Source organism: Cydia fagiglandana, chromosome 12 (assembly GCF_963556715.1).
Source record: "Cydia fagiglandana chromosome 12, ilCydFagi1.1, whole genome shotgun sequence".
In the NCBI taxonomy this organism is placed as follows: Eukaryota; Metazoa; Arthropoda; class Insecta; order Lepidoptera; family Tortricidae; genus Cydia; species Cydia fagiglandana.
The window spans coordinates 9,755,777-9,777,918 of NC_085943.1; the positions used below are offsets into that span (position 1 = coordinate 9,755,777).

Consider the following 22,142-nt stretch of genomic DNA (forward strand, 5'->3'; position numbering starts at 1 on the left):
CTGAGATGATGATGATGATGATATTATATAGCGTTCTTTGAGTACCCACAACGCATACATTGAGCTTCCCATACGGGGCTTAGTCAATTTGTGTTCAATGATGTCTTATATGTAATATTATTTACATCTACAATGTCATCAACTGTTAGCAAAATAAACACTAAGAAGTCTATGAAACTACCTGGCGTAGTCCCAATTTTGAATCGCCGTGTACTATACGGTCTACGTAGAAAACACAAAGTGGTTTGGCCGTTAAATACAACAATGAACCATTATGCCGGCCACGATGCCCACCACCTTTCAATGTTCGCCCAATTGGCATTACATTAAATGATTGTTGTTTTGACTACAGCTTTTTTTAGAACATGTAGAATATATTGTAATATTATTGGGAGCGATATATTGTAAACTATTGAATTCTCAGCAACTGGTATACCGTAAATAGGTATGTATACAGGCTGTGTCTGACCATGGGGCTTTAAATCCAGGGCTTGATTCTACTCGCTAAACTGAGCTACTTTTATTATGGCACCAACCCCGAATTTTTTTTTACTTTTTCATACATTTTGGCTGATCGGATGTCGACGTTTTCTACGGAAAAGCCAAAAAAAATTCCCCGATTTTAGGGTCGGTCCCATAGTAAAAGTAGCTCAGTTTAGCGAGTAAAATCAAGCCCTGGATTTAAAGCCCCATGTTCGGACACAGGTTGTATACATATAACTTTTGACTACAGTTTGAGTAAGGAGAGTAAAAATTTTAAAGTTTACTCTCGATTTTAAATGATAAATTCCTAAAATATTCTATCGAAAATTTATCCAAACAAACAAATAGAAAATAAAAACATAAATTTAAACTACAAATATAGCTTACTTCGTATAAAAGATCGTGCAGAAGAAAAGCACAACAAGATCTTAAGTAACTCATGTATGCTCACCTTTTTTTGGCTGGACGGGATGGCAAATTATAGTTACCTACTTACATATTTATAACAATACCGACCGGTATGCGAACCTGAGACTGCAGGTTCTAAGAAGACCGAAGTTCTAAGTGACCCAAGCAATAACCTTGGCACATTTAGTCTCCTGCAATGCACTCGGAACACCCTGTAGATTTCATCTAAGTCTTATATATTGTGAATAACTGCAATGCACTCCTGTAGATTTTATCTAAGCCTTATATATTGAGAATAGGTAACTACATAATGTAGGTGGGTAAGTTTTATTTATTTATTTTATTAGTTTTAGTTTTAATTTATTTAGTTTATTCTTAATTTTAATAATATTATAGTTTGCATAAGTTTTGTTATTGAATAAATTACTACCCCATACTACATAATATACAGAGTACTTTTAGTCTTCGGGCTTTAAATGCAGTTATTAATTCTCAATTGTTTCTATATTAATAAATAACTAATATAATATTCCATTAGCGTACAATGTTATTTTTAGTAAGCATCTTTAAAATGAATCTGAATGGAAATTGTGCATTTCAACTTCTTATAGGTACATTATTTATTGTACTTCGAGTAGCAAAATTTGCTTATACTTATCCTCAAGCCGCCCATACGTCAAACCTTGCCAAGCAAAATGAAATTTTATTTTTTCAATACAAAGTTCAAATTAGAATGAAACAGGAGACCTTTTTATAGGTCTGTGGGCGGCTAGAGGTTAAACCACCATTTCACATGCTGTCATTAAAAGCGTCTTAAACTGTCTTCTCTTGCTGTTTCAACTACATTTATTGTGTAATAATCTAATAAATATGGTCTCATTTATGATACCTAACATTTTTACAAATTAAGCATTCCATATCCAAATGCCAAGATATAAAAATCGAAGCATTCCTAAGTAAAGAAACGTAACAAAAACTATTTCTCGGAATCCTGCGCTCTGTTCGCATGCCACCCTGTTAGCACGCTCTTCATAATTCCTCTTGTTCTAAGTATAAAATCCCAATGTGTGTCTACTTCTTAAGGCATTCTTGAAAGTTATCAAAAAAACCGGCCAAGTGCGAGTCGGACTCGCGCACGAAGGGTTCCGTACCATTACGCAAAAAACGGCAAAAAATCACGTTTTATTGTATGGGAATAAATAATTATTATATTCTGTTTTTATTATTTGTTGTTATAAAGGCAACAAAAATACATCATCTGTGAAAATTTCAACTGACTACATAGCTATCACGGTTCATGAGATACAGCCTGGTGACAGACGGACGGACAGATGGACAGCGGAGTCTTAGTAATGGGTCTCGTTTTTTTACCCTTTGGGTACGGAACCCTAATAAAGAGGTCTGGTGTAAAAATAAAGAAGTGATGTCCATTTTATTGATTGCGTTTAGTGACATCAATAGTAACCACATAAATATTTTTTCTTGTAATAAATAACGCCAAATATCTAGTGTTGCCAATGCCTTTATAAATGTTATGATAGTTGCAAATTAGGGTGTTGATAATTCTTAAAATATCGTTCAAAAACAGCTTAAACAGCTACCACTTATGAACATACCGGGTGTGGCCTGTAACATGAGCAAATAATTAAAACATAGATTGTACTTCTCGAACGATGACACTTTTGTTCAACAACTTTTAAAAATTATGAAGTATTTAGAATCCCTATTTTTCATACAAAATAAATATTATCTTCAATGGACGCCATCGCCGCGCTATATCATTGTGATTGACGTTGCTTGTCACTCCTTAAACATAACAAAATTCGCAATACATTGCGTCTTAGAATAAACTTTAAAGTGTATTAAAAATCAAACCATAAGTTATTTTTAAAAGTTGCTGAACAAATGTTGGTCAGTATGAGGAGTACAGCCTACAGTTAAATTTTTTGCTCATATTACAGGCCACACCCGGTATAACCAGATACAAAGGATATATTTTTTTTACTTAAACTGGTCCTAACGAAAAAAGAGGAAGAAGCGTTTTACAGTCAACGTTTTCATAAGGTCGTGTACACATATTTTTGGCACTTTGTCCGCGTCGATATTTAAAACCATGACTGTACGATATTCACGCGGAAGAAGTCGCAGGATTTAGTTAAATCAGTGATTGATCCCGAGATTAAATATTGATAAACTATTATCACTTCTGAGTATATTATTCTTTGACCTATTTACATCTTACCTACATCAGCATCACACTTGACCCCACAGGGTCAAAGCTTGTTCCCACGTTATTAACATGCGAGATAACAGAATGGTTAAATTTACACTCGTCCGCAAACAGGTGGAGTCACGTCTCGTTGACAGTTGTCAGGCTGTTTGTCACGCCAACAGTGGCAAAGGGCGACGTAGTTGTGCTAGACAAAGATTGTGCACTCACTGGAAAAAACTTCCAGCTTTTTAACTGCTCGTGTCAATCGTCATTGTTGTGGTCGCAACGGAAAGGCAACTTTGTCTCATCTCCTCCTAGCCGTTTTCGGCTACAGCGACTGCTATGCTACAGCGCTGAGACCGTCGCTGGTGCGCTCTCGGGTGACTGACGTAGCCAATCCTTGCAGCAAATGTGCGGCCACATTCGTTGCATGTCAGCACCCCTCCGACGTAATTATACGTGATGGCCACAGGTGGTCTTTAGCTCGTCACGCTTACCGTCGAGCTCTGTGCGTCGCCTGGCTTCAAACTCAAGCACCTGCGTCTGCACAATATGCCTCCACTGTGGATGGTCACCAGCTAGTGTGCACGTACTCAGACGTACATTTACATAAAAAAAGTACTTTAGATATGTACTATTTCTCGTAACAATACTTGCTCAAAGGCTTACGACATTGCTAAAAGTTGAATATTAACCCAAGATGACTCTTATTCGAGAGGAAAAAAGAAAAGGAAATTTCTTTCCTTTAAGAAAGAAAGAGATTTTATACATATAGTGTTGAGGTCAACCAATTTCCGCTTCACTTTGTTTTCATCGATATCGCATTCTATATAATTATCTTTGTCTCCTTCTTCTATAACGGATTTCGAGATGACTGCGTTATATCAAATTGCCTAACTAGGACTTGCTTGTACCCTTACACTTGCATTCATACACTCACAGTGTAGAGTTAGTTACAATATTTGCTAGTGGAGCACAAACATGGTTGATACGTGTGCGTTATTTTTACGGAATGTCAGTTGTCTGCGTTTAAACTTGGAAGTGAATTTTCTTCCAACAACGTTGTCTGTGGCAGTATTAGTTTAAGAGTGACAATGACGAATGCAGTTCTATTCCTCACAAGTGTTATCACTTCAAAATGATGTAACTCCACAACTTCTTAGTTCCAACATAAGCCTTTTTAAGATGTTGCCATTATTTATCATGTTGCATTTAGGGCTTGTATACTAATGTAACTGATAATTTCACGAATAATGCGTAAACTGTCCTTTACTGAAGTGTTCCATTCACTTGGGTTTGGAATTCTGTTTATGCTTTATGTCAACACTCGGTCTTCGTTGACACTTTAACTACCAGGGTACTGAAATTGATTTGAATAAAATTTGAAGGTAAACTTGACTCTAAATATAATCATGATTCAGCCAAGCGTATAAACGTTGGATCAACTGTGTTCCAACTACGGTTTTTTTGGTAAAGAAAATTCGGGACATACACATTTTATAGTATGTTTAAGTCGTTCGCATCTTTCGTGTTGACATCGCAAAGAATATTATTAAATAAATAATTTTTTTTTCAATACTTGAGTCGCTAATAAGAAAAACGTGATGTACAAGTCGTTAAGTTCGTTAAATTTTCTTGTATTGTCCACAGAAGTGACCTTTCCCTGAAATGTATTAGACCCATCCAATTTTTTGCAAGACAAACGGTTAAAACATGTAACTTATGTCGCTCGACACATCACCTCATATAAATCATTAGCTTCGAAATTATGGTGAAAATGCGATACAAACATATCAATATTACATATTTCCAAAATATTAACCCGGCGTTTTGGCTTTACCTTCTCAAACACAAGCATTTACCGTATTTTACACCATACCATTATCCTAGTTTACTTACGTTCAGTTCAGAATAATGTATTTCGGCTGTTTCAATAGTAGAAATAGTTTAAACAAACACGTCAAGCTGAACAAACTGTAGTAATACAGTCGTCATTTAATTTAAACACCTTGTTATAATCGGACATATTTCACGCCAACTGTACCCTTTTCAAGTCGAGAAATTGCAACTTCCCGACGGGTTATGTAATGTTAATATTACCGTCTGTCAGTTGTCTGGTTTTGCATTTAAATTGCCGTCGTGTGTGGGTGTTTGTTTGAGGAGCTCTTGTTTGGATGCTTAAGCGATGGTACTATGAAGGGGCAAGTAGAAACGTGAGGCAATTATAATCTTGTCAAAATACTTTAAAAAAAACAATGAAGTTGCAGGAAGGTCTACCGCGAACATCCAACTGGAGTTTCGTTATCTGTCTCTCTATCGATCAAAACTGCATGAACGATAGAGGGATAGATCTGTAACTCAAAATCTGCTATGAAATCTTATATGTTTTGATTTAATATCGATACATTATTGCCTTCCTTAGCGACTTTATGAATGTAATATTTTGAACTACGTTGCACTGTGTTTATGGGACAAATTTAATTTGTTTCAATAGTAAATTTGGATCATACACTTTTTTTTAAAAAGGACACACCTCTGCGGTCAATACCTACAACGAAAGTTAACGACCACTTGACGAGGTACTTAGAAGTTTTTCTTATTGAGTCTCAAACACTGAATAAACCGGGCAAGTGCGAGTCGGACTCGCGCACGAAGGGTTCCGTACCATAATGCAAAAAAAAAAGCAAAAAGAAAACGGTCACCCATCCAAGTACTGACCCCTCCCGACGTTGCTTAACTTTGGTCAAAAATCACGTTTGTTGTATGGGAGCCCCATTTAAATCTTTATTTTATTCTGTTTTTAGTATTTGTTGTTATAGCGGCAACAGAAATACATCATCTGTGAAAATTTCAACTGTCTAGCTATCACGGTTCGTGAGATACAGCCTGGTGACAGACGGACGGACGGACGGACAGCGAAGTCTTAGTAATAGGGTCCCGTTTTACCCTTTGGGTACGGAACCCTAAAAAATGTATCCCGGCTGTAAGGGTGTAGCGTAAAAATTATCTTTAGATTCCCTTAGTTCTACTACTACCATTAGTTCTATACTTCGTTTTTTTACCAATAGAAAAAAGGTAAACAATCTTCTTGATGTGTCTTTTAATTGAAAAACACGTTTTAAAAATAATTCACGGCAAAGATGTAACAAACTATGAATTTAATACGATCATTTATATTCTTCTGCTTTTATAAGTTAATAGTTACAGATTTTTGAAAAAGCGTTTTTTCTATCAAAAGACATGTCAAGATCGCTTACCTTCTTTCTAATGCTAAAAAAAACAAACTATACTTCAGAGCAATCGTGAACCGTAGGTTACCTACCTACGGTTCACGATCCAACTAGTATCAAAACAAAGTTATTTTTTTTGCATTTAGTGAGTCTTGGTTGTCACTTGACGATATACGAAATCGTAAGCTTTCAAACATGTGACAATAATTAAATAAACTCCTGTTATGCAACTATGCACTTCATTACATTGTAGATTGCAATATGGGCATTGTGAACGTGTAAGGATTGTCTCACCTGACGCAAGGTGGCTCGCATCTGGTCGCAACTGGACCAGGGCGTTGACCCTCACCTTGGGATGACGGATGGGACAGTCGGACAACATTATTCGCATGCGTAGGGTTTTCAACATTTCTTTACCTCGCTTCAATAATGCAATTCTAAAGCGTCGGAAGCTTTCTGGACTTTTGATAAATTCCTAACCTACCTAGGTATTAAATTCGAGGTTTTATATACCTATTTACAATGGAAAGTTTGACCAATACCTACTTAATGTATTAAAACCTAAAGTTTTTGTCTCTTACTAACAACGAAAAAGTTTTTCATAGAAATTAGAAGGTTTGGTCAATTTTCAGTACTTTGAAGGCCATTTTCTCCTAACAGGTTAAGTTTGGGCAGCTAAAAAAAAATACGTCGTGGACTGTACGAGCACCCCGCAACCCTTCGTGGCCATCAGGTGCTCGTACAGTCCGTTATTTTAGACTACTCTATAACATATATCAAAATAAATCAAATCGGAGTCGGACAGTTGGGTACCCTTCCTTGTAAGTAGGTAATAAATTTCAGAGACAATTGTTATAGTTCTGCATTAAAAAAAAAAAGATATTGATAGATGTTTGTGACAACCCCTAGTTAGTTTTCTGTGAGTAAATTTTAAATATGTTTACCTACCTGTTCCTAAATTTTATTAACTTTTAAAGAGGTTGACAACCAATGGGCTTAATGATAATATTGTCAGCACATTTAATATTTAGTATTTATTATACTTAGTTTATTTACGAAACAACTTGCAATATCGATGTTTATGAGGTTGTTCAAAGCGAACAATATTAGCCGTAGCGCCGTTTAGATGGTATCTGCCTTAATTTGCGACCGCAGTGTTAAAGAGGCAAATTCAGAAAGTAAGATAATATCAGCATAGTTTTAATATCAGTATTTACCGCTCGCACAAAAACTAGAGCCAGTGAGACGCACAGATATTGATATCATACTAGTATTCAATTTTACGGTTCTGAATGATACTCAAGGTAAACTAGGTATTAAATCCCACAACGGTGAATATTTCTATAATTTTGACGTTAAATACTGAATTTGTTGTTAGCATGTCATAAAATCCAAAATATTCATTACAACTCCATTCCCATCGGCTTACCTATTTTGAGACTGAATGTTTGATGTCCATCCATTACTAGTCAGCATACCTGTGGGTCCTGTGGATGTAGCCATTTATCGTAAATTAATATGACTCTGCATAATTTGAAAACTGTGATTTTATAGGCGATTTTTTATTTCCCTACGTGTAATGCTTTTTGAAATTTAATATCACTGAAAGTGACGGAAGACTGAAATAGGTATAGTTTCTCAACGTTTTTTTCTAAAGAGATGGAACCAAATCTTTGTCACTGTATTTTTTTCGGAGTATCCTAAAATCTAGTTTCAGAAGGTCCCTAAAATTCTCTGCCTAGAATTTATCCAGAGCCAACGACATAAACCTACATCATATAATCCTTACCATAACATAATATGTATAACTATAATATAGGTAAGTAGTAGAGCTTTTATAAGTAAAATGATATTGTATATACTATAAAATTATAGGTACGTAATTACTTACTGTGGTTATCTTAAAGTGTGATATCCGCTTGTCAGAGACAGTTTTATGGATGTCTACCTTTTTGCAGGAAATCCGTTCTGCTTACGTGGTTTATTACTTTGACTGATTAAAGCACATACGGCCTACCGCGAACCACGTTTGACGGGTTGTATCTCTGTCGACTTGTACATTCGTACGTAAGTGTGACAGGGAGGCAACACGTCGAACTTGGGTCGTGGTAGGCCCTCAGATCTACAACGACGCTTACTTACACTTATAGATAATTGAAGCATGCGAAGGCATCACGTAAATTATGCACATTTCATAAGTATGAAAGCTTCGTAGCTTTTTACTTTTAAACTTCATAGTGGCCGCTACCTCCTATAACTAGGTCCCGAACTTTTGTCACAAAAGCGTAGTTTGGGGTGCAAATGGAGCGTTGTTAATTATCGGCTGTGTTAATTAAAATTTAATAATCAGGCATTCACGATATAAATTACGTAGGTATACAGATTCCGAAGATTAGAAAAACTCGAAATATTCAAAACAGCATAGTAAATTATTTTGTATGACTGTATAGCCCTCTTATTTAATAGAAAACATTGACACAAGTTTTAAAGGTTGTAAGATACAATCCACATGGTTCTGCATGTGCATTGCTAGGGGAATCGCGTTGAGTCCAGTTCAATGCAGACCAGATGACTTTACAATTATAATAGATTACTTTACACTCGCGAGTCTGTCTCATCAAAACCAGTGTAATAATGGTCATGCTCATGATATATCGGGAGACCAAATTACACTGGTTTCTGAACAACTGAACTGGTTAGAGCTTTTGAAACTATTTGGATACAACAGTCGTTTACACGCGTGCCACTTACGCGTGAGTCAACGGTCTCTTCTCTGTCGTATGAGGCCTATTATCTTCATCTTTTAGGCCTCCGGTTGACGCCGTAGGTTTGCTGTGGGACAGTTTTACTATCACTAATTATTCGATGCTGTATTCAATCAGTTTCTTGTAACTTATGTACGTACCAATCTTCGGTATTTGGAAGTATTATCCGGTGAAAGAAAATATAATGAGAAACCCAACACACCTACATCTGCAAAGAAATTCAAAGGTGTGATTAACAGTGTGAAAACTAAACTATAGTTCGTTTTTTTAGCATTAGAAAGAACTCCACAGAAGCAAGCGTGCAGTTTTTATCAGGCTCTTTAATTGTTAATAATTATTAAATTATCTAATGAAGCATGGTCAATACATATAATTTACTTGAAATTATTACCGCTAATAGTGCCGGATTTGGAACCACAAGCTTACTTCTGCGAAGTTCTTTCTAATGCTAAAAAAACGGACTGTAAGTCAAAAAACCCGTCGTGAGAGCTTGTGCCCATTAGTGGGACATGCAAATATTTACTTAGGCGGGTACTCGTAATGAAGTTTATTTTTTAGGGATCTGTCAAAATGGCAAAAATCTGTCCGTCTGTGCCCGTATATGCTACTTACTCGGACACTATAAATAACAATCTTAAATCATTGAATTTAAACTGTTGTGAGACATACTAACATTGAATGATTTTTTTAGACTCACTTGTTCTTAGTCACTCGCGCGACATGTTTCGGAGAGCCTAGGTCTCATTTCTCAAGCACTAACAGTGCGAGCATCGTTCACGACAGCCGTCCAGTACGCGATACACGGCCGTCGTGAACGCTGCTCGCACTGTTAGTGCTTGAGAAAGGAGACCTAGGCTCTCCGAAACATGTAGCGCGAGTGACTAAAAACAAGTGATTCTAAACCGTAAAATTATCCAATCTTAAATCATTTTTACTTAAGTGTAAAAACAAATTCGACTTGTATCACTCCGACTAAGTTTAATGTCGACTTAAAGTGGGTCACAATCACAACATCGTTTTATCGGTTTCGATTAGTACCTATGCTGTCCTTTAACAAGCAAAGCTCATTACCTACTTACGTCTTTATACCGGGTGTATTTTTAGCCGGGTACCATAAAGTCAAGTTACTTTATCCAGGGCCTGATGCTGCTGCATCAACAATGTGCTATGATTTAAACTGAAACGCGACTCGCGTTTACCTACTTTTATTAACTAGCTTGACGTTTCGAATGTTCGTGGTCTCCGGCAGACTGGCGAGGAATTGATCAACTATAGAGGATACAAATTAAATTAAGTAAAAAAACATCATATATGAAAGCAAATATGACCAATGCCTCCAGTGCTCAAGGTTGGAATCGAACCAGCGTCCTCTGCAATCGCGGCAGATGCCTAAAACCGCTCCGCCACCTGGGTCACAGCCCATGGCATGGGCCTAATTTTCCCTTATTGCCCGTGCATTAGCCCCTAAGTCAATGCCACCCTGTAGAACGGACGTAACAAGTCCCCGGTTGACAGTACCTTGTCGATTAGAACTCATTGTAAAACTTCAAACCAGACCACATTTAAACGGCAATTTATGGTATTGGTGGAGGAAATTAACTCTTATCGCGATTGCTCAATATCACAGAGTTAAAATTCTAGTTTTATTTAAATAAACGCTAGTTTTTACGATCAAAGTCACTGCTATCTAAATTCCAACATTGTCGCCTTTTATCATTTGTTAATTAACGACGTGAAAGTACTAAGTGTCACTACATAATGTTACGGTTTTACTGACGTATTTTTGTCACCTCCGAGAGAAATATTTCGGAATACCTGGTCTCTATTTTTAAGCACCGGTAAACACAACCGTACTTTGTGCGTAAAATTCGATTAAATCTTCATCTAATTAACGGATGCATTAAGTATGGGGACTGACGTCCAAAACATACTGCAAAGGCATACTGAGAAGGCATTGAGACTTAGGATGCACGCAGGTACAAATATACCTAGGTACCTATTTCAATAAAAAAACATATATCAATCACCAATTATGATACGCATATGATACGCATGTTAAACATGTTGGTAACATAATTTATTTTTAGCAAAAGTAGGTTATTTTCCTTCTTCTACCACGAGTTTGTATCAAAATCAAATTAAAATGCAGTAAATGAACCGTTAGGTTAACCACTTGGGTAAAATAAAAACCATTTCCGATTTTACAACCGCCATTAAAAGGCTATTTTGTTCAGTCATAAATTAACAAATTACTTAATATCGGGATCATAATTAAAACGTGATTGCGGGCTAATTTTATGTCCTGCATACATTATAGCGGGGTAATTTGTGTGTGGATTAAAATGTAATAAACTTGTTTTAACATAATTTGTGTGTGCCTAACCAATATCCAAACTTTAGCAACTAAGTATGTAAAACACGACCGTGATCAATATTATACATGTATTCAATTGATTGCAAATATAGCAATTGAAGGCAGTAAATGTGCTAGTAAATAGAGCTATAACCCTGTGCCAAGTTATCCGATTTATGTAACACTCTATGTATGTCTGTCGTTAGGGCTTAAGCTCTTTAAATGCTACATTTCTTAGCTTCACCGTAAACAAACAACAAATAAAATTATATATTATACACATAGGTATCTACTTAGGACATTAATTCAGGGTTGTAGAAACACAGGGTTGTTAGGTTTGACATTGAAAACCAATTTGAAAATTAGTTTACCCTCAAAAGAGTTTCCCTGATCTGCCGCTTTCACCCAAGTGTCCGGCGGTAAGCTCCTATAAAACAGAACATTATACGATCACAAATCACCCAAAAGGAGCAAGACCTTAACAAACGTGTGAGCAATTAGAAGTTTATGAGCGAGTTTATGGAGGCGGCGCCTCTGGCGACGGAGGGGCAGTAAACTGAACGATCATTAACGCTGAGCGATATGGGTCATGGAAACCGAAGGCCACAGAAACGCACAATGTCGTCAAAATGATTACGACAAGAAACATACGATATTACAGCTCAATCAAACACTGTAAGGTGATTAATGACTTTTATGTTTTAATCACCTTACAGTGTTTGATTGAGCATTTAATCAGATTTAATCAGATACCGCTATAGACACACTTGATAAAAATATGGAGTACTTAAAGCTAAGAAAAACCGTGCAATAATATAAGGAATAGGTATAACGCTCGACCGCTGTCAGAGTAGAGCAAATTCGCGATTTCTGCGCGATTGTATGTCTCCACAAATATACTAGACGAATACATACATCAGGCATGTCTATCAAAAATTTGTCTCTGTGTACTGGTTCAGTAAGTTCAAATATCACACATCACACCATTGGTGTTTGAGTGCATCAAGTAGGATTTTTAACTGATCCTATCATACAAAAACGGGGCGTGTATGATGACCCTATTAAATAAATAGATCCAATGCAACTTGACTGTGACATCTGTCGTCATATCCCATCGATCCGGTGTCGCGCTTGTCGCTTCATGAAAATACATAACAATAGTGACAATATATGTGTTTGGGACGCGATAAGTCAGCATATGAGGCCCTGGCTAATTTAGTCGCAAAATCGGACTTTTTCTAGGGGGCCCACTGATTAACAGTCCGCCGGACGGAATCGGCCTGTCAGTTAGAACAAAATTTGGACAGTTCCGAACAACTGACAGGCCGATACCGTCCGGCGGACTGTTAATCAGTGGGCTCCTTAATATATCCTGTATTGAAAATCTTACAACGATATACGACATATTTCTGTTTGTTAAGCTATCAGAGTGGTATTCACAGTATCGTACTTTGATATACTTTCGACGGATAGTCCGATATTACGCTACTTTTGATGCTCAATGTACAGTCACCTGCAATAATGTTACTCTTCGAAGGCAGCAAAAATATGTGACACGCTCTTATGACTCTACAAATAAGATCGTGTCAGATATTTTTGCGGCCTTAGTTGTGTAACATATTATTGCAGGTGATTGTACTTTCTTATAACCCAGATGTCTGACGGATGCGAAGAACATAAATGTACAATGAACTGAACGTGAACTATTGTAGCAATTTTCACCCCTTTAGACGTAGTCCCATATCCAAACTGGGAATACCATGATATTTCTATGAGAACCTTGGTAATTATCTTGCGCTGGAGCAGTGTGAAACGTGATAATTAGGCGAGAAGCCTTTTATTGGTATCCACACATTATACGGGTATTTGATTACCGTGTCGACAGTCCACAAATCCTTGTGAAGATGCCGTTTAAATACAATACAATAGCGGAGATATTGTAGCTAGCTATCTTGACAAAAAAACTAGTAAAATAGACAGAATTTCGGCTCAAACCTCGACGGTTGAAAATTTATATATCTTATTAGCGTATCCAGTTAACTTAAATATGATTCAAATGTATAATATTAATATAATCAATATTCTTTAAGGTATGTATGTTTTAGGAAAAAGGTGGATGGACTGTGTGAGAGATGATGTGAAACGAACGCAAGTGAATGATGAGATGACGGGCGAGAGAGAGGTATGGAAGAAAAAGACATGCTGCGCCGACCTCAAATGAATGGGATAAGGGCAAGCGAATGATGATTTTAACTGAAAGTTTATAATTCGATTTATAGGTACAAAGAGAGACTTAAATTATGATAATAAACACACCCCAAATAATAAAAAATACCGATTTTTACAAGTTTTACAATTCTTTACTACATAGGTACTTACTCTTTCTATGAATATATTTGTAGTGATAAATTAATATTTAAAAGTATTATTTCTAATACCTAATAAAAATAAATTAAAACCAGGAAATTACACAGTTAAACATAATGCAAGAAAAATAAAATCTCACAACTAATAATGCAACCCAAAAAGTGGCAAATGGCATTACCTACATTGACCATTTGCAGGGTTAACAACAAGTACCGGTACATGCACATTAATTTAACACTGACCTTATTCAGGTTAGGGAACTGTTTCACCGCCGATGATTACTTGATTGAAGGACAAGTCCACATTTCTACTCCGCGCTAGTATTTTCCCAAGTCGGGCGGACCTAATGCGATCACCTCAGCGAATCAATCTTCATGGAGGCATATTCAGACGTGAAAAATATTATACTAACACGCTATCTATTTAACTCGGTGCGTCTCGCTCGCACAAATTTACGAGTAAATGGTTAGAAATGGACACCCTTAGATTAATATCGTGTTGATATCACATTTCTAAAATTTGAATATGTATCACGGTCATGGCTAAGGAACTGTTCCGAATTGAATCACTGTTGTTACACTTAAATCTGGTCAGTTCCAGTATGTTTCTCAATAAGGCTAAGTTTACACGGGCTTAGTACTTACTATACCTAATTAGTACTTAGTATAGTTACAAATATAAAGATACTTTTATATATGTATTATTGTAGGTATATTTCACGCACAGCAATAATATTTATGATTGTCAAAAAATAAAATTGCCACCGGCTTCAATCTCCACCTGAACCTTAACATTTTTGACACCGTGTCAAATACAAAAGCTGTCACTCGGACGCCATGTCACCGAAATGTCAAAACTGAAATTGAACTTTATGCGTATGCACGTAGGTCTATGTTGCTCTGTGGTCTGTAACCGATTAATCGATCTTTGGTGTTGAACCTTTATCCTTTGGACCTATCCTATCGACGTCATTGGCGTCCAAAAGGTTAAGAGATACTGATGCAATAAACCGGCGGGTCTTATTTATTTACACAGTTACAATTTAAGTACATTACATTCTTATGGTTTCATTACAAATGATCGTAGTGGTTTTGAATCGTAGGTACTTTTCTTTATATGCATTTCATTGACAAGCAAAAGTCACTAACTAACACCATTGAAATTATTGGACAATAAACCGTGTTACAAGTGTAATAAAGTGCATTGTTACTTTCATTTTTTGATAGTACTTAGTGACTTTTGCTTGTCACCCGACGATTTGGTGCATTTCGATTATTTCTATATCTACACTCGGTCCTTCAGGTCTGAGAATCGTGAGCATCTAACGACTATTTGGATATTATGATTTGCTTTCATCGCCTCTTATTATGGCTCTCTGCACCAACACATAAAATTAATACTTAAGAATATTCACTAAGCCCATGTAAACCCGGCGTGATCGTATTCACCTATCTCAACGACGAATCAATTTCCACGAGTCTTGAAGAAATTGTTTCTACTGTGAAGGTCCGGCCTGGGAAAGGTTAAACCAAGTTCAATATGCAGTAATGCTGTTATAAAATCTGGTGCATTCCAGTCTTCGGCGAAGGTGATTGGGCTATCCACCCCAGCGTCTAATCAATCTTCATAAAAATAGAAGAACAATCATGCGTGTGTTGACACCTGTGGACAATTTGATTTACGAGATTTGAAGATATACATATAGATACAGGCTGGCTAAAAATTGACTGCAGTCTTGACTGCATTCCCATTGCCAGGGTGGTTTTGGGATTATACTCAGCAACTTTTACTATGGGACCAACCCTGATTTCGCGAAAAATAAATTTGGCTGTTTCATACAATTAGGCTGGTCCATATTCAATTGGAGGGTATTTTTTTGCGATTAAGTAAGGGGTTGGTCTCATAGTAAACGTTTTATCTTAAAAGTAAAGAGGGAACAGGCAGATGGACGAATCGAATTCCGTATTTATAATATTGGTAGAGATTATATTCTGTCAATATTTTTAAAGACATTCAGCACTATACTTTATTATCTGTGTTACGTTAAACATACACAGAGTTCTTCTGTTGCAATTAAAACTTACTTATAATCGGTTTTAATACGATTTCGAATAAGTTAATTTTATTAAGTGCCTGCATAAAATTGCTTTAGAATAGGTTACATGTTGCATCAATTGAAAAAGTATTAGCTCTTTTCAACAAAGATTATGATTAAAGGCTGTAAACCGAGTTAGACACTGTAAGTACCTATACGTTTTAAAAGATGCAAAGAAAGAAGTTTACGCAATCTTAATTTTACACTGATTTGTAACTAAAATTGCACATTTAAAGTTCTTACATTTAGATAGCTCTGGATAAATAAATAAGTCTATCTTCTACAAAAGCAGCTCACGAAATCAACATAAAACAGTAGAAGCAATTAGAAAATCACTCTGCCTTCTGACAGATAAATTGAATCGTGCCTGCCATCCGACCCTTTACTTTAGGCCTTCAAGAATAGCATCCAGATTATTTATATTAGTCATACCGTAATTAATTTATGGCTAACACTTCTTACTTACATTGATAATAAGCTAAGGCTACAATAAATCTACAATAAATATACATTCCAGTTAAACATGCTATAGTTAAATAACAAACAGATATATTAATCTATAGGTTTTCAGCTAGGTGCAAAGTATATAATACACAAAGTATTTTATTATGATGGATTAATTAATACCACACGGGCTGTTATGTATGTATTGAAAATTGTCATGTGCAATCATACGAAAACGAAACCAAAACGAACGATGAAAGTTTTGTTTTGAATTGTACTTAATTACGGGAACTCTAAAAATCGAAATTAAATGTGTTCATGGGTACTGCATGTTTGCACTCATATTTTTTTATATTTATACCATATAAGTTTATTCCGGAAATATGTGCACTTGCAGTGCTTTACATTACTGGTACTTGATGATTGATAAATTTATCGCATATCGTAAAACTAAATTCATCAAGCACGATGCAATAAATAGGACTTAGATAAAGCACACGTTTAAACGCATATCGTGAGAAATAAAACGCATAACACATAAGTTCCATTACTGTAGGAAAACAACGTTATTGCATTGAAGCAAGCGTCGACTGCCACCCATGACGAATTCCGAACTCCCAGTCATAAAAATGACCCACAACAATGCATTATTTACCATTATATATCGGCAACGCGACAGAACAACTAATTACAAACACAAACATCTGAGAACGTAGGTGTAAAAGGTACGGTCGGGCTGCGGAGTTGTTTGACGGTATCTCCGAAAAACTACCTCCGAGTGCAACAATCAAATTGTGTGAACCAATATTGACCCTTGCGTAAGCTCCGCTTTCCCACGGTGTCCTGACGAATCTTCTCAGAGAAATAAAACTACGCTTGTCGAATATAACACTACAGGGCGCCTGCCTTACACAAACAAATTGAAGCACAAATATTGATACTGATTATTCAGTTACTCGACGTAACCCTTGGACTACAATGGCGGCTTTTAGGCCACAAAAGTCGTGGTAATTGGATTGGATTTTTGTGTAATCGCTGTTCACTTTTGATCCTTCTCTAACGACTTAACAAACTAAGCCTTGCCTGCCGTAGTCAAACCGTAGTTCTTCTATAACTTGCTGTTCAGTTGGAGTGGCTCCTACGTCTTTATAATCGTGTCAACATAAGGATGCTCGTATGATATGTGTAGTACTCGTACCGGCACTGTTGGGAGTCTAAATCTGCCGCAGCATATACATTCTATCCTTAGATTTATGAATGCATTACACTCGACGTTAGTATTAAGTGTAATTATCACAAATCATAATGTTTGGTTTGTATTTACGGCCGCGTTTACTCAGTCAAGGAGTGATATTTCGTGAATGGAGACGCTCGAGTATTTGCAAACTAATTTCAATTCATTGCGATTGATAATAACATCGAAAATTCTGTCAGAATTTTCTGCTTTATCCAGCACGTGTTAGAGTTAGTTATTGGATTATGCATTTTATTTTAATGGACATAAAGTTAGAATTATAAATTCAATAGTGCTTTGGATTACGGGTGCAGTTATGGGCGCTCCAGCTGCGTTGTTTGTTAGGGTTGTCAGCGAAATCATTTGAATTGATCAGAATATGGTACGAAGCAGGCGTTTCTGGGAATGTTCACGGTACTCATTGAAACATCGGCCTGTTTGTTTAGACAAGGACCTTATTAACATTGTGTAACTTTAACTCGGAATGTAAATTTGACATTTAATGAACCACGATAACAGCTAGTTTTAGATAGCCAACAGTATTCAAAAATGTCATGTTGGACACAAGACCTATAGGTTCATACAATAACCCTTCACACAATTTGACAGTACGCTGTAAAATAAGAGACTACAACACACTGACACTGATACACTTATCATTTTAGTTAAGGTGACTCTACGAACAAATCTCCCTGAAGCCAATTCCAACTTATATTTTAATATCAAAATGATGTCATTTAATTATCAATCATGCGTGCAGCCGTGCATATATATCGCTCGTATTAGTACGTACGTAGTATACGTACTTACATATATTTGCCTGAGCAAGACGCACGGGCGCACGCATTTTGACAAACATTTTGTATGTCTTCACTTTTTCATCTTAAACTCTTTTTCTTCCTATATAACTCGATGAAATACACATGTATATAATCTCGATGAAATACACATGTATATAATTGTTAATTTGTTATCGACAACATAACCAATATATTACCGATAATTATACTTTCTTCAAATCATTGTTTTTTTTTTCAGATACGTCTCACACGCTTGACCGCTTAAGGAGTTCAAAATTGTCAAGGTATGTTTGAATAACACATATTATAGGCAATAGGTAGGTACATAAAAGTAGTAAGAAAATTCAGTCGACTAGGTAGATACTTTAATGCTCAGTATAATGATTGAGAGACTTTTAGCAAAGGTTCACTGACAAATGGGTTGGTATCTCAATAGATCGCTCGTTTTTACATCACTTTAACCGCTGATTACCTTCTTGGTACATTCATAACTGGAGTATAATATGGCATACCTATTATTATAGACCTAACTAGATTTCCTATATTATATGCGTACCTATTAGTAGGTATTATAATCGTGTAGAGAAGTAAAATAATTTCCAACAATTGGTCCGTTACTGCTATCGCCGTTCGCTTGACGGTTAGAACTGATAATAATGACATTTTGATGAACATACATCTCTTGGTGCTCAATAAAACTGATTTAAAAGCCATAAAATCTGTTTAGATATTGCATTTCTTATTCGAAACCGTTAATATTTGCAATTGGTTGATGTCATTGATATGTCTCGCCATTCTAAATCACACTTCGCGTGCATGTCTCTTTCCAAGATTGATTTGAAGATTGACATATTTAAGGCATTCTTAAGGCATTCATTCAAAAGAAATATTGGCAATCCTCCTTCCTTGCCCTAACAAATTAAGATGTTAGTATACTACGGTAGTAACCTAGTAACCTTATAAGAACATATACATACATCCCAACTAGCAAAATCACGCTAACAACAGTCTCTAGACTACAATTTTGTCGCTCTTATATTGATTTTATATCATCGTATAAGCCCGGGTTTGGGCACAAAGCATAAGCGTATTTATTTTAATATCGTTCTAATATCAGTCTAATTGAATGTTGTTTGCATTCACAGTAATCTTTTTCAAAACTATATTAAGCTGCTTTAGGCTAATATCGCTTTTACGTAAGTATCTTGTAAGCCTACATAGGCTTATATTGGTCGAACGTAAGTATCTTGTAAGCCTACATAGGCTTATATTGGTTGAACGTAAGTATCTTGTAAGCCTACATAGGCTTATATTGGTCGAACGTTAGAATCTTGTAAGCCTAAATAAGCTTATTTTGGTTTGAAACATTCTATTTGTGAAGTATAAATATACGGGTGAAATTAACTGCAACGTGACAAAAACAATATTAGTGTAAGTGTTTATCAAACTTTTTATGAATTATGTTTAAATATAATAACGTGCTGTTTATCATCGTCTGTTTATGTTTCAGGGTAAGTATTCACATGGGAAAATATTATTTATTGTAAAGTAGACCCTGTTTTACACTTCAAACTTTATGCGCCTACTCAAATATGGTATTTGAATATTTTTATAATTATTTTATTTCTTTATTTTGTATTGATAGTCAGCCATTGATGTAGGTGCATTTTTCAAGCGCACTATTAGAGTATTTTAAGCATTCTGAATACAAATGATGTGGCCATGTTGAATTACTTATACTAACAATAGTGTTCCCAAAAACGATTTAAGATCAAACCATCTGATATTGATCTTCTCTATTGTGATATAAGTGTCTTGATCTTATATCACTCTAATATCTTACTAAAGTGCTGCTGTTGATCTTATTATAGCTTTAGTAAGATCAGAAAAGTACGTACTTACAGTGTTCTTATGCTATGTTAATATTAGTCTTACATTCTTACAATAGCATTTAGAAATCTAATATAAAATCAAATGAACTAAGAGAATGAGGATATAAGACCAGGTACTCTCAAGTTCAATGAGACTTCGTAAATGTTGTTGTAAGAGCAAGAGGCTTATAATAGTATTATGCTATGTTGATATTAGCCTTACATTCTTATAATAGCATTTAGAAAGTCTAATATAAGATCAAATGAACTTAGAGAATGTGGATATAAGACCAAGTACTCTCAAGTTCAATGAGACTTAGTAAATGTTATTGTAAGAGCGAGAGGCTCATAATAGTATTATACCATGTTGATATTAGTCTTACATTCTTATAATAGCATTTATAAAGTCTAATATAAGATCAAATGAACTTAGAGAATGTGGATATAAGACCACGTACTCTCAAGTTCAATGAGACTTCGTAAATGTTGTTGTAAGAGCAAGAGGCTTATAATAGTATTATGCTGTGTTGATATTAGCCTTACATTCTTATAATAGCATTTAGAAAGTCTATTATAAGATCAAATGAACTTAGAGAATGTGGATATAAGACCAGGTACTCTCAAGTTCAATGAGACTTAGTAAATGTTATTGTAAGAGCGAGAGGCTTATAATGGTATTATAAAATGCTCTTATATACATATATAAGACTAGGTAATAAGACTAAACTTACTAAAGTGCGTATTAGCTTGTCTAAGACTAATATAAGAGCGATGACAAGTTCAAAACAAAAATAAGAGCGCTATAAGCTCACTACTCTTATAAAGTGCGCAATCTGAGACTTTTTTGCTAGTTGGGATATATTATGTTATAACTGTACATGTACCTATTCATACGTGTGTGCATATTCCGCACCTCCTAGAAAATTGACTAAGTTAAGCTCTAGGCTAGTAGTAGTCTACAGATGGAGTCTAGACAAGAACCATCCGAGAGTAGAACCATATTTAGTGTTTAATTTAAACCATTACCTACAGCCACATGGGTACCTACTACAACACGGTAGGTACAACTAGGTAAGCAAGTATCACAAAATACCGACAACACAGTTATAGATGTCGCATCAATTTCTTTGTCACTTCCTAATTGTTTCATGCCTGCTTTACAAGATTTATAATCAAAAGTGACATCTTTCAAGTCTTGGACGCCTCAATTATCCTCATACTGAGCGTGACCACTCAGAGACAAATGACACTTATAAACCTAGGTATTGAAAATTCAACCGTAACTAGATATGTAGAAAGTTCAAATTAAAAATGCCTGATATACACACGTAAGCTCTTTTTCTTTGAACGAGTGAAATGACAAGTCACACGCGTCCGCGTTAATTCATCATTCTTTTGTTTTCACCGGATCCATTATTAAATAATGAAAACTGACAAACACCTTACTGCTTTCGCATTAAGGTTTATTTTTCCACGTTTTCTCACGTTGTTAATTCGGTTTCAGATGGGCTTTCGTTACATTTCAATTTAGATATAAAGACGGTTTCAACGTCACGCACCGTGTTGTGACGATCGTGTCAATCAACATTTATGTTGGTTGGTCATTCATAAAAAGTGGTGTTGAACATGACGGGAGCTTTTTGTTGGGCGTCGTTTGATGTTCCGAAATAACTGATTAGTTTGGGATGTCGTCGGTTTGTCAGTCTGCATGGTTTCGTGAGCTGAATCCTTGTAAAGCACATATGTTGAGTTTGATGTTTGACAATGTTATTCAAGTTTTAAAAATGCCAATAATTCATAGAAAAGCAATAAATTCATAAAATCGGTTTAATTGCGTTGGGGATTAAACAAAAAAAAAATTTAGGATACAAAATAACCTA

At 35.7% G+C, this 22,142-nt stretch overlaps 1 protein-coding gene across 1 annotated transcript in view; it reads left to right on the forward strand.

Annotated features, from left to right (window-relative positions):
* LOC134669568 (uncharacterized) overlaps positions 1-22,142 on the forward strand; it is a 124,671-nt gene that overhangs the window by 19,075 nt on the left and 83,454 nt on the right. Inside the window, exon 2 of the mRNA XM_063527219.1 lies at positions 18,630-18,675. The gene's annotated coding sequence lies outside the window, so the exon portion shown is untranslated. The remainder of the gene's footprint in view (positions 1-18,629; positions 18,676-22,142) is intronic.